Raw genomic sequence first — 26,840 nt, forward strand, 5'->3', positions numbered from 1 at the left:
CCCCTCTCTCCTTTCATACCTTGTCCTATCCAAGGCACGGTTCCCTTACCTACTCTCTCTTAAGTTGCACAGTGGGGTGGTGAAGTTGTCTTGTGGGGAGGGTCTGCTGAAGCGGGGACAGTTTGTTGTCACCAAGGGGAGGTTTTGACCCAAGGGCCTTTTGCCACGAAGACACAGTTAACTGCCCCTCCATCCTGCCAGCTCACTTCTTCCCCCAACAACTGAAAACCGAGGTAAGCCCCCCGACCACTCATCCTTTCTCCAACCCTTCAAGTCACAAGTTAGTCATGAAGAGGTCTAACTCTGAAAAAGAATGGAAACGCCAATCCTTCTTTTAGGGGGGTGTATGTAGGAGGCTAGAGTATGCCTCCCCCATGTGCTTCTTTGGCATGAGAGCAATTGAGCCGAAGACAGTTGAGAAGAAGCAGACTGAGGATGTAGCTCAGTGGTAGAACACTTGCCCAGCATGTGTGACTTCCTGGGGTGAAAAAAAAGTGCTGATACAGACATAACCTGGGAGATATTATGGTTTGGTTCTAGAAACAAAGCAAATATGTGATAAATTAAGCCACAAGATTTTTTTTTATTTCCTGGTGCATATAACATTCATATTTATGGCTATACTATCATCTATGAAGTGTGTAGTAGCATTAATGTCTAAGAAAACAATATATATACCTAATTTTAAAATATTTTATTGCTTTACAAAATGCTAATGATCATCTGAGCCTTTAGTGAATTGAAATCTTTCTGCTGGTGGAGAGAGTCTTCCCTTGATGTCCATGGTGCTGACGGATCCTGTTGTTGGTTGGGGTGGCTGTTGCAGATTCTTAAAATGAGACAGCTATGCAGTTCATCTCATCTGTTGGCTCTTCCTTTCACCAAAGGTTTCTCTGCAGCAAGCCATGCTGTTGGATAGGATCTTACCCACAGCAAAGTGTCTTTACAAAGTAGAGTCCATCTTCTCCAACGGCTGCTGCTTTCTCCACTGAGTTTCTGGAATATTCTAAGCCTTTTGTGGTTTCAACAGCGTCCACAGTATCTTCACCAGTCATAGATTCCATTTCAAGAAGCCACTGTCTATATATATATATATATATATATATATATATATATATATATATATAGAGAGAGAGAGAGAGAGAGAGAGAGAGAGAGAGAGGAAGAAGAAGAAGAAGAAGAAGAAGAAGAAGAAGAAGAAGAAGAAGAAGAAGAAGAAGAAGTAGTAGTAGTAGTAGTAGTAGTAGTTGTTTTATTGCTTTGGTAGCAAAGGAGAAACACAGAGACTCCTGTCCTAGAGGCTGTGATTCTGCCCATCAGGGGAAATGCTGTTTTTAAAGAGGTGATTCAAAGGCTACATCCCATGTGTTCTCTGTCCAGAGTTGTAATTCACTTGTTGACTTGGGAGATGGTCATTTTTAGATCTGCTGCTGCCATGAAATTTAGTGTGACTCTTAAGGGCCCTAGGATTTTCAGAATGGCCAAGGAACATGGGCTTCATCTTTCAGTCACCACCTGCATTAGTCCCTATCAAGAGCCTGCCCTTTGAAGCTTTGAAGCCAGAAACTGACTTCTCTCTGGCTGTGAAAGTCCTACACGACAGCTTCTTCCAGTATAAGGCTGTCTAGTCTATGTGGAAAATCCATTGTCGATACCAGGGAATGATTTGATCAGATTATATTGCTATATTGCGCTCATATATGGATATGTAATGATGAATCCCATCATTATGCACAACTATAATGCACCAATAAAAATATGAAAAAAGAATTGGGCATGGTGGCACATGCCTGTAATCCCAGAGGATCCAGAGGCAGGAGGATCATGAGTTCAAAGCCAGCCTTAGCAACATAGCGAGGCCGTAAGCAACTCAGCGAGACCCTGTCTCTAAATAAAATATTTTTTTAAAGGGCTGGGGATGTGGCTCAGTGGATAAGTGCCTCTGGATTCAATCCCTGATACCAAAGGAAAGAGAGAGAGAGAGAGAGAGAGAGAGAGAGAGAGAGAGAGAGAGAGAAACTTGTTCAGTGCATCCATCCTTCATCACAGATCTGAGCTAGGTTTTGTGGGCACCTTGCTGCAGTTCCTCCATCAGTATTTGCCTCTTTGCTCTGTACATTCTCCACAGGGACAAATCCTTTCCTTAAGCCTCATGACCAACCTCTGCCAGCTTCAAACTTTTCCTCTGCTGCTTCCTCACCTCAGTCTTCACAGAACTGAAGCGAGTTAGGGCCTTGCTCTGGATTAGGCTGAGGGAATGCCGTGCGTGGCTGGTTTGATCTTCCATCCAGACCATTAAAACTTTCTCCATATCAGCAACAAAACTGTTCCGCATGTTTATCCTCTGTATTTATTGGAGTAGCCCTTTTAATTTCTTTCAAAATTTCTCCGCAGGGCTGGGGCTGTAGCTCAGTGGCAGAGCGCTTGCCTAGCATGTGTGAGGCACTGGGTTGCATGTTCAGTACTGCATAAAAATAAACAAATAAAATAAAGGCATTCTGTCCATACACAACTACAAAAGAAAAAAATTAAAAATAATAAAAACACTTCTCTGCCTCCCCGACTTGGCTAACTGGCACAAGAGGCCTCGGTTGGACCTGCCTTGACTCTCCACCTGCCTTTCTCTATCAGCTTAGTCACTTCTAGCCGTCCCTCTAAAGTGAGAGACTTCAATCCTTCCTTTCACTTGAGCTCTTAGAGGCCACTGTAAAGTTATTTGCTGACCTCATTTCAGGACTGTTGTGTCTGCCTCCAGCCCAGCGGGAGAGAGAAGGTGGGGCAGCCCGGAGGTGGAGCAGTCACAACATAACAACCTGTCCACCACAGCTCTGCTGCCCCATGTGGGCACAGGTCTTGGCAGTCCAAAGTAATTACGATCATATCAAAGGTCACTGATCACAGATCTGCGTGACAAATATGGCAATAAAAATAGCAATAATAATAATAATAATAAAAAACCTGAACATTGTGAGAATCCCAAAATGTGACACAGAGACATGAAGCAAGCACATGCTTTTGGAAAAATGGCACCCATACTCTTGTTCATAGACAGCCACCAACCTTCAATTTGTAAAAACCATGATAGCTACAAGGCACAATAAAAAGGTATGCTTGCACAAGAAGAGCTGTCTTCCTTCCCCCACGTACTGAAAAGTAGGTCATACATTTATTTACTAAGGGACCCTCCTCCCCTCTCTACCAGGAAGGACAGAAGTTGAAGACCAGAGACAACTTTAGACCCTTTATCAACACCAGAGGAATCTCACCCAGCAAGCTTCATTAAATAGCCTTTACCTGCCATTTATTGCCAGCCACAGTGGCATAGTCCTATAACCCCAGCCACTCAGGAGGCTGAAGCAGGAGGATCCCAAGTTCAAGGCCAGCCTCAGCACCTTAGTGAGACCCTGTCCCTGTCTCAAAATAAAAAAACAACAACAATAAAAAAGGCTGGGCATGTGGCTCAATGGTAGAGCTCCCCTGAGTTCAATCCCTAGTAAAGGGGGAGGGGGACGACGGGAAACACACACATGCATGCATGCACGCACGCACGCCCGCCCTATATTTGCCTTCCCACACTTTGCCATCCCTAGGGACTCCTCCTAGGCTTTTTCCTTTGTCTTGTCCCTTTGCTAAAAATGGTGGCAGCATGGTGGCACATGCCTATAATCCCAGCAATGTGGAGGCTGAGGCAGAAGAATTGCAAGTTTGAGGACAGACTGGCCAAAGTAGTGAGACTCTGTCTCAAAAAAAAAAAAAAAAAAAAGAAAAGGGCTACAACGTAGCTCAGTGGTAGAGTGTCCCTGGGTTGAATCTCCTAGATAAATAAACATTACTCTGTGTTAAAGACACTTGCTTTCTGCTCAGTGGTGGGACTAGATGTGCTATCTGAAACCCTTCTAGCAAGGATTTGTCCAAACTGCAGGCTGTTATCATCCCTCCCAGGGAGCTGCCTCACCCCTGAGCTCACCCGACACTTCATGCCCCATCCCGCTGCATCCAGGGACTGATAAGGTGTGGGGTTTGAAGGAGGGACCTTTTCAGCTGTTAAAATAATTAATTGGAACCAGGTGTGGTAGCCCAAGCCTCTGATCCCAGAGACTCAGGGTACTTAGGAAGGAGGATCGCAAGTTTGAGGCCAGCCTGGGCAAGTTAGTAAGACCCTATCTCAGAATAAAAATAAAAAGGGCTGGTGGGCGGTTCAGTGGTTAAGCAGCCCTTTTGTTCAATCTCCAGTACTTAAAAAAAAAATAAAAATTAATTGGGAGAGAGGATGAGATGGCTCTACTGCCTTGGGTTTCCATGGAAGCAAACCCAAACCCAACTCAACATAAATATAAACTTAGCTAATCAGGAACTACCAACTAACTTTGAATTAGGGACTTTCCACTTTGAGGGATCAAATATTTTCTTTGTCTTTCTTCCACTAATACTTTATAAAAACTTCCTGCATCTGCCTGCTCCATGAGGCACCGGGCCACTTTCTGTCTGATGTGGCCTGGTTTGTGAACCCTGGAATGCTCACATAAACTCATGGACATTTTGACTTGCCTAAGTTAATCCTTTAACAAAGCCCAAAGGGAGACCTGACACCTCACCTTGCCCCTGCCCCACGCCCCCCACCCCCCGCCGCTGCTGCCTGTCCCTTACTTGGGTGTTGTCCCCAATAAACCTCCTCAGACCGACTCCATCCCTGCCTCTGCTCCCAGGAAGCAGTTCCTGACACCCAGCCGCATTCTTATTGTCCAGGGCTAAAGCTCAAGGAAGAAGATGAAGGACAGAAAATCACTGACTTCTGCCCTATCCCCCTGGGAGACAAATCTGCCATCTCAGTGTCAAAAGCTGGCTTTATTAGCAATAAAATCTACTGATAAGAGGAAGCTTGGCTGTGGCTTCCCTGGGTCCCCATCTTGCCCAGGTTGGCAGTGTCTCAGAGGAGTAGGATAAGGTCAGGATGGTGAAGAATTGAAAGTTTGCTTTAAAGCAGGTTTTTTGGGGGAGGGGAAGGGCTGGTTTGCTAAAGAATGAGCGAGAGTCACAATACAACAGCCCAGGATTGGTGGAAGGAATAAGCCTAGTGTAAGGGTCCGGCGAGACTACAAGAGACCAGCTTCATGCAATAAGCAGGAGGGATTTTTATTGAAGAGGATCTTAATTCAGTGCGCTGAGGTTCTAGGCTCACTCAGGAAGGGAAAACAGCCCAGAGTCCCGAGCAGAGGTCAAGCAGTGCTTAAGTACACTTTTTGGGGAGGGCAGGGGGCTTTGCATACATCAGAACAAATCATCATGAGGCGTGGGAAAATTGAACAACAATTCTGAGACATGATTAGTACATTCATTGGTGGGAACAGATTGGGCAGGGGTGATTGGTCACTTCTAAGCGGGGTACACATTCAAACTGATTGGTTTTAGGGCCTAAATAACTACGTGCCAAACTACACAGAGTCCCAGGTTATTAGACAACCAGGGAGTCAGTGGAAATATTTACTGGGCAGTTCCAGTATTGTCCTAACAGCTACAGGGATTACAGGTTTGGGGGTTAGCAGAGGAAGTTTAACAATATCTAGTCTTTTACTTTTTAACCCAGGCCTTGCAGTTTAGAAACTTTACAATGCCCGGTCTTTTACACTTTAACTCAGGCTCTACGGCTTAGAATCAGCTTAGAAATTTTACCCTTACACTAGGACTTGAGAATCCTAGGGCACAGACTGTCAATACTTTTCTTTGAAAAGGGGACAGAACTTTCTGGAAGTTCCTATAATGAACAGCGAAAACCATTTGCTTATTTAGGACAGTCCCAGAGGAGTAGAGAAACACACGCTCGTCTGTCTTAGCCAAGTCATGCTACTGCAGACAGTGAGGTGTGGTGTCCCTTCTCCGTGGGCGTTGGGGCCGTGAGTGAGGAGACGCTCTGGGTTCTGAGCAGCTTTGGTTCAGGAGACAGTCATGTCCCAGGCCAGAGCACCAGAGTACTGCTGGAATCCACAGAGCAAGCCTCCTGCTTTTCTGTGGCACTTGAGCTGTCAATAGAGTCTGGTTGCCATCCAGAGCTGCCCCAAGAGGAGAGCCTGCCTCAGAATATGGCCAGCAAAGCGAGGTCAGCCAGGCCAGTCCCCTGAGCCCGTGTTCACCCCCACCTAGGCTGAGACGCAGGGGCCCACACATGGCTTTTTCCACCCAAACCCAACCATGGGGAGTTTTCTCTCATCAATTTGAAGAATCTCCTCACACTAACCACCTACACCTAATCCAGGTCCCCATTGGGTGTTTGCCTGCATTGGCCTGAGGCAGAGAGGAAGGTGACCACTGGGGTCAAGGGTCCCCATGAATTATACTTAGGACTGTCTCCTCCAGTTCTGAACCAGATAAGAGGCTGGCAAAGAAGTCAGGCAGGGGAGGGTCTAAGCGTGAGCTTTCTTGCCACCTCCACTGGAAGACGACAGGGCTTGGCCAAACAGTGACGACCTATTTCTAACGCAGTACCCCAGAGCCAGGCTGAGAGACCCCCAGCCACAGGCAGCCCTGGACAACAGCTCTCCTCGGCCAGGGCGGAGCCTGCCACTTCAGACCCAGGGCCCAGAGGCGCGAAGCTGAATGTGGGCTTCCTGTGGGCATCTGGCTCCCAAGAACAGGGGCCTGACGGGGTGCGCCTGGCTTCTCCCTGGAAGCTCAGACAATTCACACCTCCTGCCATGAGGGGGAGGGAGGGAGAGGTCTGGGGCTGGGGCTAACAAAGCCCCTTTCACAATGAGCAAGACTCAGGGAGGTCTCCCACTCGCTCCCTTGGAACAAATAAAAGGCCAACTAAGGATTAAGTAAGTCTAAAGTCCAAAGTGATATTATGTTGACTGAGAGTTTCACAACCTCATGGGACCGGCTGTGCTTGGCCAGGCTGGAGGAAACTGACCGGAGCGGCTTCCCTGGCCTCTATCCACTAGCTGCCTGGAGCCCCTGCCACACCACCACTAGTCATGACAACCAAAAATGTCCCCAGACTGTCTGCGGGAAGTCCCATCACCCCTGCTCAAGAACCGCCACGAAGACTGATTAGAAAGGAAAAAGAGCTCTCTCCTGGCTGCTGTGGCTTCCTGTGCTTCAGAAGCACCCGGCGAATGGGAGAGACGGGATCACAGGGGAGGAAGTGGGGGTGGCGGGGTGAGGGGGTGTCCCTGAGATGGAGGTGTGGGAGCTGGTGTCAGGGGGTGGGTAACAAGGGGTATAAAAGCAAAGCTGGGCCAGGGGAGGTGGTGCAAGCCTTAATCCCAGCGGCTCAGGAGACTGAGGCAGGAGGATCTCGAGTTCAAAGCCAGCCTCAGCAAAAATGAGGCACTAAGCAACTCGGTGAGACCCTGTCTCTAAATAAAATACAAAGTAGGGCTGGGGATGTGGCTCAGTGGTCAAGAGTCTCTAAGTTCAATCCCTGGTACACCTCCAACCCCGGTAAAAAATAGTAAAGCAGGGAGGAAGGAAGTCCTCCATCTGTGGCCAGCCTGTCCAGGAGGGGGAAAGAATGTGAGTGGAAGCTGCCCAGAGGTGCCCAGTCTCTGGTCCAGAGAGACACAATCCCAGATGGGGAAGGAATCACACCAGGGGTCTCTCAGAGCCTTCTTCACATTTTTATGAAAATGAGAGACAGATCAAGAGATTGTACAAGGGCAAGTATTGTCCTCATTTCCTAAAATGATTCCAGAATTTTAAGGCCACCAAGCCTGACACCTTTGATTTTGGAATGAATTCAAGTCCAAAGGACCCAAATTGAGCCCCGACTTTGTATCCAGCCGGGCGTGAATCATCCACCAGATGGTGGGGGCACATTTAGAAACCAGCACAGTGAGCCCTGGAAGGCAGAAAGGCCCCGAAGATGGCCCTGCCAAGCCGCGCTGCTGAGAGTGGGCTGAGCCACCAGGGAATTTGTGGGTTCCGCTCTTCCTGGCTTCAGGGAGCAGCTGTGACTCCGCAAATTCAAGTAATTGAGAGGGAGGCAGCAACTGTCGGAACAGGAAAACAGATGCTAGGATCCAGCTCAGCCTGAGTCACAAGTCCTCCCTGTAGCAGAAGCTGGGAGGGCCCTGTGATTGACAGCACTCCCCCAGGATTGTGGGAGTGGGAGTGGGCACCTTTGGTCCAAAAGAATGCAAAGCAAGGTGTTCCCTAGCCCTGCAGGGGCCCCCTGGACACTGACCCATTGAAGAACTGAGGTCCTTGCCACTTGGACAGGCAGGACCTGCCCCAATTCCCACAAGGAAACTCCTGCTTCATCTGATCGACTTGATTCTGTAGTTTCATTTTGACTTCAAGTACTTGTCTGAGCAAGCCTGCTTTTCCACGGATGGCTGAAAATACTTTATGAACTGGTACACTTCACAGGAGTTAATAACAAAAAGCCGAAGACATAAATATAATTAAAATCACATTATATTTCCTGTCGGTGGCTGAAGCAGGCATTAAGCAAGTCTTATCTTCGATATTACATTTAGAACTCCATGTCACAGAAAATTATCTTTAAATGATAGGTCAGAAAAGAAATAGAAAAAGCTCTTGTGCTATTTATTTTTAATGTGATTTATGTTACAGCTCTCAGCGGAAAGCTGAAAATATGCCAATAAATTAGTTCAAGAAATGATATAAAATTAAATATTAATGAAGTGCTCAAACAAGCACCAATTATCCTGCAGTATAAGCTGGTAAATATTTTCATGAGTGATTCCTGCTCCATATTCTAGTAGCGCCATAGACCAAGAAAACAATCATTAATTTGCACAGAGACCTTTTTACCGATACATTTTCCAATTTACAATTTGAATCTTCTTTTCAAAAAGCAATAAAACCATTAATCTGTGTACTTAGATTCATGGATAGTCTTTATGTTGAAAATGATAAAGTCCAACACAGAGGACTTAAACAAGGAGGAAAATTCACCTGCATACTTAAAAGTCTAATTGAAATGTGGCTGCAGGCGAGGATTCATCCAGCAGTTGAAAGGATCTCACCAAGGACCCCATATCTTTCTGCCCTTCGGCTCTGCCTTCTGCTGAGTCAAGCTCATCTTCAGGGCAGTGGATACTAATATGTGCAACTCCCTCTCTCTCTTGGGACCACAGCACCCGGCTATGGGGAGACCTGGCTGTTGATGGCTCACAGCACAGTCCTCCCAGCACCTTTCATGTTCATCAATGTTTGGTTTCATTACTGTCATCCTTATACTATCCTCTGTTACGTGGCCTCCCAAAGATTGGCCAGTTTATGGAGTCAAAGGCCTAGTCCTATGGGCTGAATCTGAGATAACTCTGAAGGGCGACTTCCGCTCCAAATCTCCCTGCAGGATCTTGTGAGTCTCCTGGTGTGACTGCATTGCAGGTCCATGGGTCTGCATGCTCAGTCCTGCTTCGTTCCCTCATTTAAGGATATTATTTCTGCATATAAACATCCTGCATATAAGTCTCCATCACAGAATCTGTTCTCAGGACTCAGACTTAGATAGTTGGGGCCAGAAGCTAGAAGGCAGGACACCAATAGCCAATGACATGCCGAAGTGGGACCGCCGTTCAGACACTGGGGATGGACTGGAATGGGAAATGAATGGAAGAGAGGCACAGGGGAGGCAGATCCCCAGAAGTCAGAGGGGCTTGAGGGCTCTGTCTTTTCCAAACTCAAGAAGAGAGAGAGAGAGCGTTTTCCTTTCCTCCACCTTTGCCTTCTTTGGGCTCTCAACAAACTGGAGGGTGCCCACCCACCCTGGAGAGGCTGGTCTTCTTTACGCAGTCTACTGCTTCAATCTACTCCTTCCAGAAACACCTTCACAGACATACCCCAAAATCACGTTTACCAGCTCTCTGGGCATCCCTTAGCCAAGTCCAGTTGCCACATAAGATTAACCATCTCAGCGTCTGACCACGGGACATTGAGTGACCAGGTAGCCAGGGCTGCCCCTGTGAGCTAGCTGTGTCAGAGGCACGAAGCCATAATGCCAGGCAGGCCCAACAGCAGGGCAGGACCCAGGTATAGTTGTACCTCCAAGACTGGACCAAGCAGGGCCAGCAGGTTATAAAGAGCTGTGCAAGCTGGTGTCCAATGTCAAATCATGCCTCCCACTTAGGTCACAGCTATCTATAGCCGCCTTAGGATAAGTTTGGCTCCTGGGTGAGTTGGCTGGGTGCATGGATGAGAGCCACCAGGGAGCTTCTGCTGCTCTAAGCTACACTCGGGATGGCTCTGGCAGAACAGGGAGGAGAAATCCACCATGGGCACAGCTTCACATGACACAGCGGCCATCCACCTCATGTGAAGAAAGTGGTCGGAGGGAGGAATGTGCATGGACAGGGGGGTTGTTGTTGATGGCTTGGCTGTTCATTCAGGAGCCTAGAGACACCTTAGAAAGTTAGCGGGGGAAAAGTCTGGGGCAAGATGTGTGGCTGGACCCATAAGAGTGGGCCCAGATGGGTCAATTTGGAATCTCATGTTAATGTGATCAAGAAGGACCACCCAGGAGCTGGAGAGAAACTAATCTCACCCAGACCAGAGAGTAATAGAGAAAGTTTTGACAGATGGGATAAAGCGTGTCAGGAGACGGAAACCGCAGATGTCCAGGACAATAACAAATTCAATGACTAGTAGCCAAGAAAAATGTCCTTAGGTCCTTATTGCTAGATGGAGTTGAGAGATCATTTGGTTTAGTCTCTCACCGAAAAAGTAACTCAAACTAACCAGCCTCCATCGGAACACTTGCAGAAGAGGATGCTCATTACCTCCAAGGCAAGCATTGTCCTCCAGGCTCCGCTAAGCAGGATTTCTTCCCACCCTGCAAGGAAGTGCTCCTGCCCCTCCCCGACCCGTGGGCTCCAAGTCAACCTGGGATCAAGAAGAAAGTGTGTGGATAAGATGAAGATCAGTGACAGAGGCTTTGTGAGCAGAGCAGTCTGATGAAGTTGTGCTTCAAGAAATAATCCCCAGCTGGGGCTGGGGCTCAGGGGCAGAGAGCTTGCATCGCACATGTGAGGCCCTGGGTTTGATCCTCAGCACCACATAAGAATGAATAAACAAAATAAAAGTATAAAACAACATCAACAACAACAAAAAAGAGAAACGATCCATTTTAATAAAAGAAAGAATGGTTTGCCTGGCTAATGCTCCACTCAGGGGGAACTAAAACCCTCCCGTCACACACCTATCACCTCCACTTCCAATGACAGAAAAAAACAGAACCGTTAGGCTAAGACCCTGGAACAGAAAAGCAAATGGGTAAAATGGCCTGGGGGCTGGGCTAGGGTAGGAATATAGAGGAGAGGGGAGAGAACAAAGAGCCAGAAAGGAGGGATTTCTTATGCCCGTTGAGTTGGGTTCAGTGGACAAAAGGGTAAAGGTTTCTCCACCATTTTGAAAGCTCCAGCTACAGGATTGTTTGTCTAGTGATAAGACTTCATGTTTCAGCTTGGATCTGGAACATTCCCCAAAGGCTTGTGTGTTGAAGACTTACTTCCCATTTAGGGTGCTATTAGAAGTTGGTAGAAACTTTAGGAGGAAGAGCCTCATTGGAGGAAGTACATCATTGGGGATTATGTCCTTGAAAGGGGTATTGAGACCCCTGCCCCTTCTTCTGTCTCTCTCTCTTTTCAGTTGTAGTTGAACACCATACCTTTATTTATTTATTTTTAATGTGGTGCTGAGGATCGAACCCAGGGCCTTGCATGTGCTAGACGAGCGCTCTACCGCTGAGCCACAACCCCAGCCCTCTTCTGTCTCTTTCTGTGCTTCCCAGTCGCCATGAGGTCAACAGCTCTGCCCTGCCCGGTGTTCCTCAACCTGATGTTCTGCCTCATCATGTGCCCAAGGTGACAGGGCTGAAACTGTGAGCCAAAATGAATCTTGCCTCCTCTTAAGTTGCTTATCTCAGGTATTTGTCACACCTTACCTTACCTTCCCACTCTTTCAGAAGTGAGGCTTACACTTACCTCTAGCTGAGACCAGTTCTAGGTGCTTCTGAGTAGAACCCAGAGCCAGCTGAGAGGTAGACCCACATGACCGCTGCCTGGGGAGCTCTGGGATTCATGACAGGATGATGCCAGGTAACCGCAGTCTCCACCTGTGCTTCCAAACCTAACTACGTAAACTACCCGACTCACGCCAGAATGCATGAGGCCCTCAGCTGGAAATTTTTAAATACTCCTCAGCAACCCCACAGGACCTCTGCTGGGTGTTTTCACGGCTCACATGTCAATCAGAGAGCTCAGCTATAAGTGTAGCACCAACCTCAGCCCAGCCAGGGACTCTCCTCCGTGCTCCCTGAGGTCGGCAGCTGCAGTCAGCTGAAATTAGGAAACCAAAGCACACAAGGGAAATCTCCTTTCCCAGAAGGAGAGATTTATTTTGTTGTCTAATAATTAAGTAGTTTGATATGCCTCCCAATAAGCTGTCTGGTTCAGAAAAGAGCCTGTAAAAAATACATGCAATAAATCCCTCATTTTTAATATACAGACAGTTTTTATTAACAGAACATCTGTTTCTCTCCATTTCCTCTTAATAAGGGTTTAAAGAAGGTTGGTTGGAAGAGGCGCCCATAGCTCCCAGTCACACTGGCCCCGGTCTCAACAGCTTGTGGGTCAAAACCAAGCTGTATCATCATCAGTGCCCAAACCACAAAGCCCATAGCCCCTCAGCGCTTTGCCACCCGCCCCCATCTCTGTACAAGGCCTCCCGGTGTCCACGGCCGGCCTCCCTGCCTGAGCCTCCTTCCCAGGCAGCTCCTGCCCACCTGCCCCTCAGGGAGAGGCCTAGCACCGCTATCGATTCTGCAACTGGTCATGCCCAAGTCTTTTCTTGATGCCATGGCAAGGGTCAGCTTGTCCCTGTTGGTGGCACCTGAGGGAGGCCATGAATACTGCTGTGGAGACCTGGAGGAGGAGGAGCAGAGGAACAGGTGTCATTCCGCAGCTCTACCCCACCCCATCACCTGGACTGGGAGGGGCAGGAGTGTCCCGAGTCTCCAGTATCCTTCAACTTCAGGTACCACGTATGTCCCTGAAGGTTCTACATCTAGTGTCCAGGCTGGGCTGGGAGACACCAGGACCTTCCCTCCCTTCTCCTCCTCACATCCTTCTCCTGGATTTCCTTCTTGGTAGTGTGTGTGTGGGGTGTGTGTGTGTGTGTGTGTGTGTGTGTGTGCGCGTGCACACACAGGCTCACGCATATGCATACACATGCACACACTAATGTAGGCTCCATGAAGTCAGGGGATTTTTCTTTTTTTTTTCTTTTTGAGGTGCTGGGGATGAAACCCAGGCCTTAGGCACGGTAAGCAAGTGCTTTACCACTGGGCTACATTCCAGCCCACCACTATATCCTGTGTGCCCACCATAGTGCCTAGCACATAATAGTTTTGTAGCATGATTAAAAAAAAAGTTAAGGAGCTAGGGTTGGGGCTCAGCGGTAGAGCACTCGCCTAGCACCACATAAAAACAAACAAAATAAAGGTTGTTGTCCAACTACAACTAAAAAATAAATATTAAAAAAAAGTTAGATAAAAGAAACCTTCATGCCTTATTATTCACTGCAAAAGCCCTAGGCCTTGGATGAACCATTTCAGATCTAGAACCCACAAGGTCCCCATTCCAGTTCAACCGTCTGGGCTCAGCCGGGAGACCCAGCTACATGAGGACACTGTCTCTAGCCACACCCCGGCTCTAGTGTGAGTTCCACTCAATCACAGAAAGTCCAAACTTTCCAAGTGCTCCTGAGACTCAGGGGATGATGTCATGTCCCCTCATGTCAGTCTTGTGCCCCTGACTGCCTCACCCAGCCTTCTGCTCCTACCACTGCTTGGCTCTCCCTGTCCATCCGCTGCCCACTCTGTCACCCCCTTTCCACCTCCTGCAGGTGACTGTCTTATCCTTGGCGCTGGCTCAGACCCTTCCTGCAGTTTACCATGACGGTAGACCAGGTCCCAACTTCTGGAGATGACTGAAGGTTTGAGGAGAGAGAAAGAAAGAGGAAGACAGATGCTTCCACTGACTCTCCACAAACCCTGGCCCATCCTTAGGGCTGCCGACACCCCGGACCCCGGGTGTGCACACATGGGGGGCAGCTCCTCCTCATGGCCCCTGCTCATCCACCCACAGCCCCTCTGGCCCTGCTGCCTTCCCCCGCAGGACCTGTGCTCGTCCTGGGACAACTGCCTGCCAGGACCTCTGTTCTGCTGGCGTCTCTGGTTCCTCCTTCCTGTCACAGCGCTGCTCCAGGAGGCCTTCTCTGACACACTACCTACAAGAGCCTCGGAGCCCGTCTGCCACCTCAGCAGCCCGTCTCTGCCACCTCAGCCTGCCCCTCTATCCTCATGGCACCTGCCACTATCGGAATGGCTCGTGTTATTTTTGTTGGTGATCCCAGTCACACTGGCCTCTCTTGCTCTTCATTCAGTTCTGTACTCTTCACTGCTGTATCCTATATCACAATGGCACCCGGCACACAGTGTGTACGCAGTTGAAATCCACTGGCTGCATGTGGAACATCCTCCCCACCTGAGGACATTCCAGCCCTGGTCCAACAACTACCAAACCCAGAGAGGAGTTTTACCCTCCTCCCAGCTTTGGATCCTCCTCCCAGGCTCTGGTGTTTCCTGATGAGATCCAGATCCTCCCAGCATGCTTGTTGGTGGAACTGTTGGCACATTCAAGGGTCAATAGGGATGTGGCCCTTGCCCCAGTCTACCCAGCCAGAATTCCCTGAACTCAGTTAAACCCTTCCAAACCTAGGAGGATTACGTTTTAGTCAAAGTGAAAACAGGGTCAGGCCGGTGTGCCTACTCAGCCATATTGATCTGTGAGTGTGCCAGCAAAAGACACACACACACACACGTGGTCATAGCCACAGCCACCCACTATTGAGACGATGAAAGTCCCTTTGGAAAACTACAAAGCCTATACACCGAGATCCAGTTCTGCACACACTTGACCTCCTCAACGTTTGGAAGCAGACAATGTACTTCATCTGGGGACACAGGCTGCTCAGTGACTCAAGGGTCTTCCCCAGGAAGGATGAGGGGGGCTCCCTTTCTCCTGGGGTTTTGCTCAGAATAAGAATCCCCTGAGCACAAAGGAGAATTCAAGAGTGCACCGCAACTCTGCTCACTTTTCCAAAGGCCCTTTGTCCAGCTCTAGCCCTCCAGGTCTCCAACCCCTTCCCCCCACAACTCTTCCTCCAGACACGGGTCCAGCCCCCGGCACTGTCTCTTCAGCACACAAACCTAGTTCGGTGAACTGGGAAGGGATTTAGTGTTGCAGACTGTGTTTCACGACCAGAAATCAAAGTTTTAAAATCAGAACACACCAAGAGCGGAACACGTGCTCAATACGGGGACCCTCTGAAGGAGACAGGCAGAGCACAGGTAGTGTAGGGGGCACACAGGGTCAGCTCAGCCTGAGGGAGGACAGGGCCCAGGAGGAGGGGACCTTGAGCTGTATTTGGAAGATGGGGCCGGTGTACCCAGGGCCACAGGCAGCAGGAGCTTCAGAGGTCTTATTCGGAGGTCTTATTCGGAGGTCTTGTAAGCTGCTCTAACACAGCACTGTTTTCTTAAAGAAGTTGCTGCCCTCAGGGCCTGAACTCAGCAGGAGTCACAATAATCAGAGAACAAGGATCCAAAAGCATGGAACATGGATTAAGAATAGGAAATCGTTGAGTTTTCTTGCTTTCTGAAGTTCAAGTAGACATAATAATGGCAAATAAGCGAAAAACATGTGTCTGGGGATACCTGGTCCATGGGTAGCAAAGACTGGGCTTATTCTCCGTCTCTGACTCCACTTTCTGTTCCAACAAAACCCTCCTGAAATGGCCACCAGTTAAAAAGGGAAGACTTAGGGGCTGGGCTTGTGGCTTACATGTGTGAGGCACTGGGTTCGATTCTCAGTACCGCATATAAATAAATGAATACAATAAAGGTTCATCGACATCTAAAAACAATTAAAAAAAAAAAAGGAAGACTTACACAACAACCCTGGCAACTAGCTAGACACCAAGAAAACGAGGAATGGCCAGACTGTCCCTGTGGAGCAAGCAGAAGGCACCGTGAGGAGAAGGCAAGCCACCTCCAAGGGGCAGCGCTGTGTGTTCAGAACACAGCAGAAGATGCCCATCACCGAGGTAGGGGCCTCTCACTCACTCTGCTGGCAGGGGCTGGAGGCCAGTCTGGCCCACGGGATGATGAGGGCAGGATGCACCCCTGACCTTCCCCCGTCTCAGCATCACTGAAGTTTACAGACCATCCCAAGAAGCTCCAAGAAGTGGCTGATGGCTCAGAAAGTCATGTCTCCAGCTTATCAGGAAGTCCCCTTAAATTTTTATTAACTCACTGGCACTTGTAATGCTTTCTTGAGAATTTAAAAATAATGATTCCATTTTTTTTTCCTTTTCTAAAAATTCATCTGTGGAGGTGGTTCTCAAACTCCCAGCAGTGGCTACTCTGCTCTTCTCTGGCTTTCTCCCGCTCCTGCCAGGCTGTGTGCCATCTGAGAGGCTCACGCTTGCTGCCAATCTTCCTGCCAGTCTTCTGTGATTCCTTCCCTCTGCATCTGAGAAAGCTTTGGGCAAGTACTCTGACCACCATCCTGCTGAACTAGCTAAGTTCCTTCTTGCCTTGAAGTTAGACAGGCAACAAATGGTATCTTCTCTGGCCCTCCTGGAGGCAGGGTCAGGTGAGAAACAGGTCACCTGAACTAGGCAGCTGGAGATCACACTGTCAGGTTTGTCACTGATGCAGGGAATCAGAGCGTGTGGCTTTTGCGCCTTAATGGAATGGGCTCCCCAGTGGTTCACACCCGAATTAGACAGACTTTAAACCAGCCCTGACACACCGCCTCCTGCAGAGCCAAGGCATCTATTGCAGGCAAAGAGCAGCCCAATACACACCCTGAGAAGGGGCTGAGCCATGTCCACCATCACATCAGGCAGTCCTCTGCGGAGTGGGCCTTGACTGTTTCTGTGACTTAAGTTGACACCCCTACACCTATTCTCACCCCCCCAAACACACACACACAGGGAGAAAGGATGCTACCCCAGTAGCTCTCTGGCAGGCTCAGGCCTTCCCTGTGATGGGGAGGCCAAGCAAAGCTCACACCTGGGACAGACTCTGCCTCCAAAAGTAAACGTCCTGAAGGTTTTAAGGAAGCTGCCTCTCTGGGGAGTGGGGGGAAATATAGTTTTTCTGAATCACAATTTTTTTAAGTATTTAAAAATATTTTAAAGTATTCATATTTTATTCAAGTTATCAACAAGATTCTGCGGGCTTTGGAAAAGACCTAAAAATGAAAAAAGATCACAAAAAGGAGGGAGACATCTGAGAACAGGAAATAGAGCAAGAAGTCACAACCACAATAGCCGGGTTACAAAACCAGGATGTAGGCTGGAAATAGCAGAGGAGACACCGGAGAAGGGACGATTAACCTGGGCAAGGGGAAAATGAGAAAAAGATGAAAAGAAGGGAGGCCGACGCTCAGACACCGGAGGTGTGGCAGGAACAATAGGAATTTCAGAGAGGGCAAAACAGAGGTGAGGAAAGCAGTGATCAAAGAAATGGAAGGAGAAGACTTTGGGGGTATAAAGAAAGAACTCAGTGGGAAATTGAGATATGTCCTGACGTCCAAGCAAGGTTAATGAAAAAGGTGGGGTGGGTCACACTTAGACGTGCTGGGATGGAATTCTCAAAGTTAAAAAGTTAAGAAAGGAGCCAGGCACGGTGGAGCACGCCTGTCATCCCAGCAGCTCAGGAGGCCGAGGCAGGAGGATGAGAGTTCAAAGCCAGCCTCAGAAAAAAGCGAGGCACTAAGCAACTTAGTGAGACCCTGTCTCTAAATAAAATACAAAATAGGGCTGGGATGTGGCTCAGTGGTTGAGTGCCCCTGAGTTCAATCCCTAGTACAAAAAAAAAAAAAAAAAAGTTAAGAAAGGGCTGGGTTGGAGCTCAGTTGTAAGTAGAATGTTTGCTGGCATGTGGAAGGCCCTAGGCTTGATTCCTAGAACTGCAAAAAAAAAAAAAAAAGTTAAGAAAAATTTGGAAAACGCACACACACACACACACAACCCTTTGGAAGGGGAAATTGAGGTAGAAAGAGAGTTTTTTACCTCTTTGTATCTTTTGTTCTTTGAGTGTGTGTTTGGGTGTGTGGTGCCGAGGACCGAACCCAGGGCTTTACACATGCCAGGCAAGTGCTCTACAACCAAGCTATACCAGCAGCCTTTTAAAATTTTTTGAAACAGAATTGCCCAGGCTGACCTTGAATTTACAATGCTTCTCCTTCATCTTCCCTAGTACATGGGGTTTTGACTTGTGTGCCACTATGCCCAGCTTGGGTGTTTGTTTTGATATAAGGTATTGAGTCGAGGAAGCTCAACCACTGAGCCTCATCACCAGCTCGACATTTTTATATTTTATTTAGAAAGAGGGTCTCACTGACTTGCTTAGGGCCTTGCTATATTGCTGAGACTGGCTTTGAATCTTCCTGCCTCAGCCTCCCGAGATGCTGGGATTACAGGCATGTGCCACCACACTCAGCTTTCCTCTCTCTCTTTTTAAAATATCATTTATAAATATTTCTTTCGTCATTTTAAAAACAGTCTAAATCAGGGGGAGGAATAATAAATAAGGATCTCACAGATTAATGGGAAAAAAAAATAACAAAAATCCTAAATTAAAATGATCCCAGAATTTTTGCAACATCCAAAGAAGAATCAATTTATTTTTATCTCATCATTAGAAATACATTTTACTTTGTAACATATTTATATTTTTTCTTAAACGGAATAAAAGATATAAAAAGAAAATTAAACCTCCCTCTAACTTGGAGCTTTAGGCATTCATAAAATAGTCATTATCCTTACTGTATCCAATGTACTTTATTTTCTATTCTTATCTATGCCACTCGATGTCTTTAAAATGCAGTCACAATCCATTAAATTGGGTGGGCTATAAAATACACCAATCTAGAAAAACCTAAGGAAAAACCATATTGTCATTCACATATGGAGGCAACCAGAAAACTCCAGGTATCAAAGTTATTTAAAAATTAATCCCTCTGAGGACTCTTCTTGAATAAATCACTTGAGGATGTGTGCTAGGACGTGGGGGGCGGGAGAATCAGGCACGGAAACTCAAGAACAAGAAAAAATCCAACTTGAAGTACCTGCTTAGAGGTTTAATAGCAGGAAAGTCTTCATGTAGTCTCTAAAGAATGTAAATTGCTAGCACTTTTTTGTAATCTTCTGGGAATATCTTTGAAAATTGAAATGTACATACCTGTCTCACTCTTGGAAATCCATCATACCAGAAAAAAAAAAAAAAAAAAGACACCAGTAGTTCAGGCTATACAAACTACAATGCCTCTTACAGTAATAAGTGCAGTGATATAAATGTGCAATACTAACAAAGTCTAGCAATGACATAAATGTACAATAAACAGGTTCATGTTTTAATAAATCATAGTGTAGCTACATACTAAAGTAATAAATATCATCTAGCTATATTTTTAGGATATCATCTATGTATGTATTAACTTAGAGGGACGTCCCTGATAAAATGGTGATAAAAAATGTACGTAGCTGGAGAATTTCTTTTCTTTTCTTTTCTTTTTTTTTTTTTTTTTTTTTTGTACCAGGAATTGAACATAGGGCCACATCCCCAGTCCTTTTTTTTTAAATATTTTTTTTAGTTGATGATGGACCTTTATTTTTTATTTATTCATTTATATGTGGTGCTGAGAATCGAACCCAGTGCCTCACACATGCTGGACAAGCACTCTATCACTGAGCTGCAACCTCAGCCCTCCCCAGCCCCCTTTTATATTTTATTTAGAGATAAGGTCTCACTGACTTGCTTAGGACCTCGCTAAGTTGCTGAAATTGGCTTTGAACCTATAATCCTCTTGCCTAGGCCTCCAGAGCCTCTGGGATTACAAGCATGCACAACCAGCCATAAACTGGAGAATTTCTACATGATCCTGTTCCTTTAAAACCTAGGCAGGGGCCTTATTAAAGGATTTACATATTTACATGAGCAGAGAGAAAAATGTGGAAGGAACAAAGTAAACGGTCAAGGCAGGTTATTCTAAGTGGAGGAGCAGAGGGAAAGTTAGGGGAGATCACTTGCTATTCTGAAACATTTTGAACTGAATTGTTGCCCTATATATATAATTTTTTTTTTTTTTTTTTTTTTTTTTTTGGTACTGGGGATTGAACTCAGGCACTCGACCACTGAGCCACATCCCCAGCCCTATTTTTCCTCACTCTTGGAAATCCATCATTGAGGATGTGTGCTAGGACATGGAGGGCGGGAGAATCAGAATTATTTAGAGACAGGATCTCACTGAGTTGCTTAGCACCTCGCTTTTGCTGAGGCTGGCTTTGAACTCGTGATCTTCCTTCCTCAGCCTCCAGAGTCACTGGGATGACAGGCATGTGCCACCGCTCCCGGATCTTATATATACAATTTTTAATCCAATTTTTAAACTTACTTGGTAAAGGGTATTAAATACATTACTATACATGTATCACTCTAAAAAATTGTATTCTTAAAATTGTTTCAGAATTGATGATCCAAAATAGTATCTGTTCATTTAAAAGAGGTTAGCTATGTTATAAAGAAAAACAATGAAGTTTATAGTCCCAAATGAAATTTGAAAAAGCAGGAATGAGCCAGGTACAGTGGAGCATGACTGTAATCCCAGTGGCAGGAGAGGCTGAGGCAGGATGATCAGAAGCTCAAGGCTAACCTTAGCAACTTAGCAAGGACCTAAGCAACTTATTGGGACTCTGTCAAAATAAAAAATAAAAAAGGACTGGGGATGTGACTCAGTAGTAAAGTGGCCCCTTTTAATCCCTGATACGAGAGAGAGAGAGAGAGAGAGAGAGAGAGAGAGAGAGAGAGAGAGAGAATGGGGAAAAATTTTCCACAGCAGGTTTATACCTATTAAATTAAATTATAGTTCTATATGGTCTGTGATCACTGAATTTCATATCACAAATATCTGAAAAGCCTTAAGATAAACACTGTAGAATTAGAAAAAAGAATTCTAATTCTTGCCTTCTAAATTACTGTCGTTGTTAGTATTGTTATTTGGTGTTGGGGATTAAACCCAGGAACACTTTAACACTGAGCTTTATCTCCAGCCCTTTTTTATTTTTTATTTTGAGGCAGAGTCTCACTGAGTTTCTTAGGGCCTTGCTAAATTGTTGAGGCTGGCCTCAAACTTGTGATCCTCTTAATTGCTGGGATTAGAGATATGGGCCACTGTGTCTGGCAATTTGTCTTCTAAAATGTTGAGGAAGATTATAGCAAAAACCAGTCTATTTAGCACTAAAAAGAAAACAGCACAATGTGTGGGAGGCTTAAAACTCAAGTCCAATGTGAAATGCTGCCTTGACCTATGGGAAACTCAGAGGGCCTCAGAGGGCCTAACCCTAAATCCTCCTCCCCAATCTACCCTCTCAGGAAAGGTCCACTAGCAAACCACCTCCTTACTAAGGAAAACAGGTGCAGTTCCTGCTTATTCCTGAACCAGTTTCAGTTCCCTGCTAGCCTGTAGCCTGCTGAAGTTCAAATAAGCCATGCACATCCTTCTGCAGAAGCCAGGGGGCACTCTACCTCTTGGTATTTCAAAGCCTGTCTCCCACAGACCCATTTGAGAAAATATAGAATTATAGTTTTTTAAAAAAGAAAGTTTGAATACATCTTCGAAATCAATAAAAGTAAATTAATTAAACACACTTAATAAAATACAGAGCATCAGACTGGGTTTAAAAAAACCAATTGTATGTTACTAATATTTCCCTTCAATTCTAGAATATTTTCCACTATCATGTCTTCAATATTATTTCCCTGCCATTTTCTTCTTCTGAAAAAATTATGAAATATATTGGAGTATTTTAATTTATTCTCCTACTCTTGAAAATGTTCTCTTACTTCTCTTTATCTCTCTGCAGAGATACCATGTAGATCTATTTAGAATTATTTTCCAGTTCACTAATTTTATCTTCAACTATTTCCAGTATAAAATTCATTCCATCTTTTAGATTTTTTTTAAAAAATTATTTTTGGTGGGTACCAGGGATTGAACTCAAGGACACTCGACCACTGAGTCACATCCCCAGTCCTGTTTGGTATTTTATTTAGGGTTCACTGAGTTGCTTAGCACCTTGCTTTTGCTGAGGCTGGCTATGAAATCTTGATCCTTCTGCCTCAGACTCCCAAACTGCTGGGATTACAGGGGTGCACCACCATGCCTGCCTGGCCTTTTAGGTTTTTTTTTCTTTTTAATGATTATATTTAATTTCTGAGATTCATGATTTTATTTTCATGTCTATATTCTTATCTTATTTTTAATCTGCATTTGTTTCACAATCTCTTAGCCAGGTGCAGTGGCTCATGTCTGTAATGCCACCCAGGCTCAGAAGACTGAGGAAGGAAGATCACAAGCTCAAGGCCATTCTCAGCAACTTAATCAGACCTGTCTCAAGAAAAAAAAATTAGAAAGGAATGGGGATGTAGCTCGGTGGTAGAGCACCACTGAATTCAATCTCCAGTACTACCAAAAAAAAAAAATCAAATTAAATTTTGAAAATTTTCCTCTTTGTAAAATGATTTCTTCATTTATCTCTGGGTATGTTTTTTACCCTATGAATCCAAAAATGACGAGAGTGAGCTCATATTTCAGTTGTTGAATTGGTTGGCGGCTATTTTTAGCATTTGGTTTCTTGAAGTGCTTTGGAATTTTGGTTTATAGGCTCATTATGGCTGGGAGTTTTTGTTTTTCTTTGTGGGTTTTCTCTCTCTCTCTCTCTCTCTCTCTCTCTCTCTCTCTCTCTCTCTCTCTCTCTCCCCTTTTACATCTGGGGGATTTAGTTTGGAGGCTGCATCCAGTGTATCCTGGTCCAGAACTTGTCTTCTGAGGGCCTTGGAATTGGTGCTCTTCCCTCACACTGGAGGACGTGCAGATTCAGTCACAGAGTTAGAGGACGGCTTGACCCTGCTCTCCAGCTTCCCTGGGCCCATATGCTTTTGTTTTGGCCACAGCCCCTGAGATCTGCTCAGCTGCTTTTCTTTTTGTTCTTTTTTTCCCAGGCTCCTTTCAAAAGTGTGGTGGCCTGGCTCCAGTCCTTGGCTGGGCAGAGTCTGGTTCTGTCCTCCATTCTCTGAAAATGTTTCAGCCCCCCTTCCCCCACAGGCCCTCGGCTTTGGCTCTTCTCCATACTTTGCTTTACCAGTTCTCTCTCTTGTCCCTGAGATGTTTATCCAGATTTGTAACTTGTCTTTGTCCTATGAATGCCTATTTGTTAGGTATTTGTTAGGTATTTGGAGGGTGTGTCAAAGCATACACGTGTGACCTCCTTCTTATTAATGTTTAAATCGCAGGGTGAGGGAGTGTCTGCTTCTCACAGTGGGAACATGCTAGCTGCCAGAGTCTAGGAGTGAGGACCCAGGCACAGACGGCACCCCTGGGAGTCCAAGTCATGGGCATCTTGTCTGGGGTTAGTGGGCTGCTCAGAGCTGTGGGCCAGACCAGTGAAAGCCCATCCTGGTAGCTTCTAATTAAGGACCAGCTTCCTGCCATGGCCCTATGAGACAGGAAGGGGACTTGCTGAGAACACTCCATCCCAGAGCTCTTCTGTTTACACCCCTTATATGTGCCTGTCACAGGCAGTTTAGACAACTCGGAGAAACAGAGGCAGGCAGACAGGCGACTCAGAGGACCAAAAAGAAAGCTGACACACGTGGATTCTCAGCTGGCCTAAATGGAAAGATGAAAGAGATGTGACCCTTTCATTTCTGGGGACAATTCATACTGTTGGCACACATTACAAGTGAAATAACTGCAGAGGAAAAATAAGAGAGATGGAGCGTTTAAATTTTTTTCTCCAGAAAAACATTCATAAATTAACACTGTTGAGCCAAAACAGAAACACAAAATTCCGAATAGGCCAATAACCAGGAGAGGAAAAAAGAAATAGAAATTACAAGAGAATGAGCTCCCCAAGGAGCTCCTGGGGTAGATGCTTTTGCTGACAAGCCTTTTCAAATGCTTGAGGAACAGCAGTGTCTGTTTCAAAAACAGGGGCTGGCCACACAGCTTCGTGGGAACGTGTAGTTAGCATGCGCGAGGCCGTGGGCTCAGCACTAAAAAAGGAAAAAGAAAAAGAATAAAGAAGGAATGCTCTTCCACTTGTGTGGTGAACGAGTGCCGCTTGGGTACCCAAATCTACCACAGATTCTTTTTAAATGAGCAAAGAAAACCATATAGTAGGGGTTGCAAAGTCAAGTGTTTGTAAGGACCAGAGTGACACAAATGGGTACAGGTGATTGGGTGTGCAATGCCAAGGAGGCGGGAGCTGCAGACAACGGAGACTATGTACCCCTTACTCAGGAACTCGGAATCAAATCCTCCCAAACCCTGCCAAATATTATCAGTCCCAAGTCACCAGTCTGCATTCTCTGGTATATCTCCTTTATAAACATAGATGTAAAAAAACTAAGTAAAGGGGCTGGGGATGTGGCTCAAGCGGTAGCGCGCTCGCCTGGCATGCATGCGGCCCGGGTTCAATCCTCAGCACCACATGCCAACAAAGATGTTGTGTCCGCCGAGAACTAAAAAATAAATATTAAGAAATTAAAAAAAAAAAAACTAAGTAAAATACCAGTAAATCCAATACCATCACAAGAATCAGGAGTGGGGTATAATTCAGTGGTAGGGCACTACTCAGCATGCACTAGGCCCTGGGTTCAATTCCAGAACCAAATAAATAAATAAAATTTTAAAATCTACTGTGAGTAAATCATATTTTACTATAAAGATGCAAAAGTCATTCTAATATGTGGAAAATATTTTTTAAATAATTCACCCTCTCAAGAGGTCACATTGGAACAACCCATATGATGCTTTCGAGAGATGTCAGAACTTTCTGACAAGCAGGGATCCATAGAACCAGAGATGGGTTCTGGGTGAGCTGGCAGAATGTGACCAAAAGGGAACTAGGTGAACTTCATCCTAGGGTGAAGCCAGTCTCGGGGCTGTGGACAGCCTTGTGATGTGTCAACCCAAGGGAACTGGACAGATGAGCAGAAAGACAGAGCCTGGAGCCTTTCCTGCAGGGGGCCCCTGTGCCCCCTGGTGCTGAGCCAAGTTTAAATTCTGACCGTGGAAAACATTCAGCACCCACACCTCCTCAAATAGCTCTGCCAACGAGGACAGCAGGGACAACTCCCTCACATGGGAAAGGGGACCTCACACCAGCAACCTGCTTACGACTCCAGGATGCCTTCCCATTCTGCTGTTCCCAGAAACCTTTTGGTATTTTCAAGACTTTCCACCATAAAAGAATAAAGCACAGTGAAATTTATTGGGAGAACTAAAGAGAAAAGGGGACCGAGGGGACAATCAACCTTTCATTTTATACAGTCCAATCTAGATCAATCTATGAAGGCTATATCTCAATAACAAATTTGTTTTACAAATAGTAAAATCTAGACAGATAACCAGGTGCCGTGGCTCACACCTGGAATTCCAGCCATTGAGGCCAAGTTTAAGGCTAACCTGGGCAATTTAGCAAGAGAGACCCTGTCTCAAAATAAAAAATGAAAGGGACTGAGGATGTAGCTCAGTGGTAGACCACCCTTGGATTCACTTCCCAGTACCCCACCTCAAAAAAACCACCCTAAGTAGAGACTGATGTTTTATTGAAGTGCATATGCTAAAAAAGTCCCTGGCACACCTATTTTGTATCATATTTTTTTAAAAATCCAGATTAAAGACTTAAATGCAAAAAAAAAAAAAAATTAAAAGAAAGAAAGAAAAATAGTAGGAGAACATATAAGACCATAAGCATCATCAAAGACTAAAGAGATCTAGTAAACCAAAGTGGAAAATGAGAAGCCCTAAAAGAAAAGAAGAACCTTCCCCCCACCCCCAATACTGAGAATTTGAATCCAGGGATGCTCTGCCACCGAGCTACATCCCCAGCCCTTTTTATTTTTTACTTTGAGACAGGATCTCAGCTAAGTTGCCCAGGCTGTCCTTGAACTTGCAATCGTCCTACCTCAGTAGCTGGGATTTTGGTATTTTCAAATACTAAAATTGGTGTTTGCTGTGCCCAGCTAGAAATATATTTGATTACAAAAAAAAAAAAAAAAAAGCTTTAAATTGTCCTTAAAAAGCCAAAGTGCAATGGTAAATTGAGGGTAACTTTACATGTTAAGTGGACAAAAACTCTAAAAATTCATAAGAAAAAGACAAACAATAAATAGCAATAAATTTAATTTGGGGAGAACATGAAGAGGCATAACTAGAAAAACAGCAAATGCAAACAGTACATAAAGCAATTTAATGGCCAGCGCCCAGCAGAGAAGTGCAAATTAAAAAAAAAAAAATGAGGTCACTTCTCACCTATCAGATTAGCAAAAATTAAAAACAGAGTAACACCTGCTGCTGGAAGGATGCAAGAAAACAATACCCTCATATCCTCATTGTTGCTGGAAATGTGACTCTCCACAGGAACAAATTTTTCAGGAACAAATTTGGCAATATCTGTTAAAATTTAAAATTTCCTTTTCCCCAGTAACAGTATTCCTGGGAAATTCTGCCATAGAAATAAAAGCCTCAGTCATAGGCTTAAGCCTAGAAGTATATTTATTGCAGTTTTGTGGCAAGAGCCTGGAAACCTAGTGAATGCCAATTCAAGGAAGGAATAGAATATTATGCAGTCATTAAAAAGAATGAGTTAACCAGGCACAAGTCACTTGGGCATGGTGGCCTACACATATAAACCCAGCTACTCGGGAGGGAGGCTAAGACAGAAGGATTGCAAATTTGAGG

The 26,840-nt window shown here is 45.6% G+C and overlaps 1 long non-coding RNA gene across 1 annotated transcript in view; it reads right to left on the reverse strand.

Annotated features, from left to right (window-relative positions):
- Positions 1-679: 679 nt before the first annotated feature.
- Positions 680-26,840, reverse strand: part of LOC120884121 (uncharacterized) — a 28,650-nt gene continuing 2,489 nt past the window's right edge. The window contains exon 2 of the long non-coding RNA XR_013436110.1: positions 680-2,464. This is a non-coding gene — a long non-coding RNA (uncharacterized LOC120884121). The remainder of the gene's footprint in view (positions 2,465-26,840) is intronic.

This window comes from Ictidomys tridecemlineatus, chromosome 3 (assembly GCF_052094955.1).
Source record: "Ictidomys tridecemlineatus isolate mIctTri1 chromosome 3, mIctTri1.hap1, whole genome shotgun sequence".
Lineage (NCBI taxonomy): Eukaryota > Metazoa > Chordata > Mammalia > Rodentia > Sciuridae > Ictidomys > Ictidomys tridecemlineatus.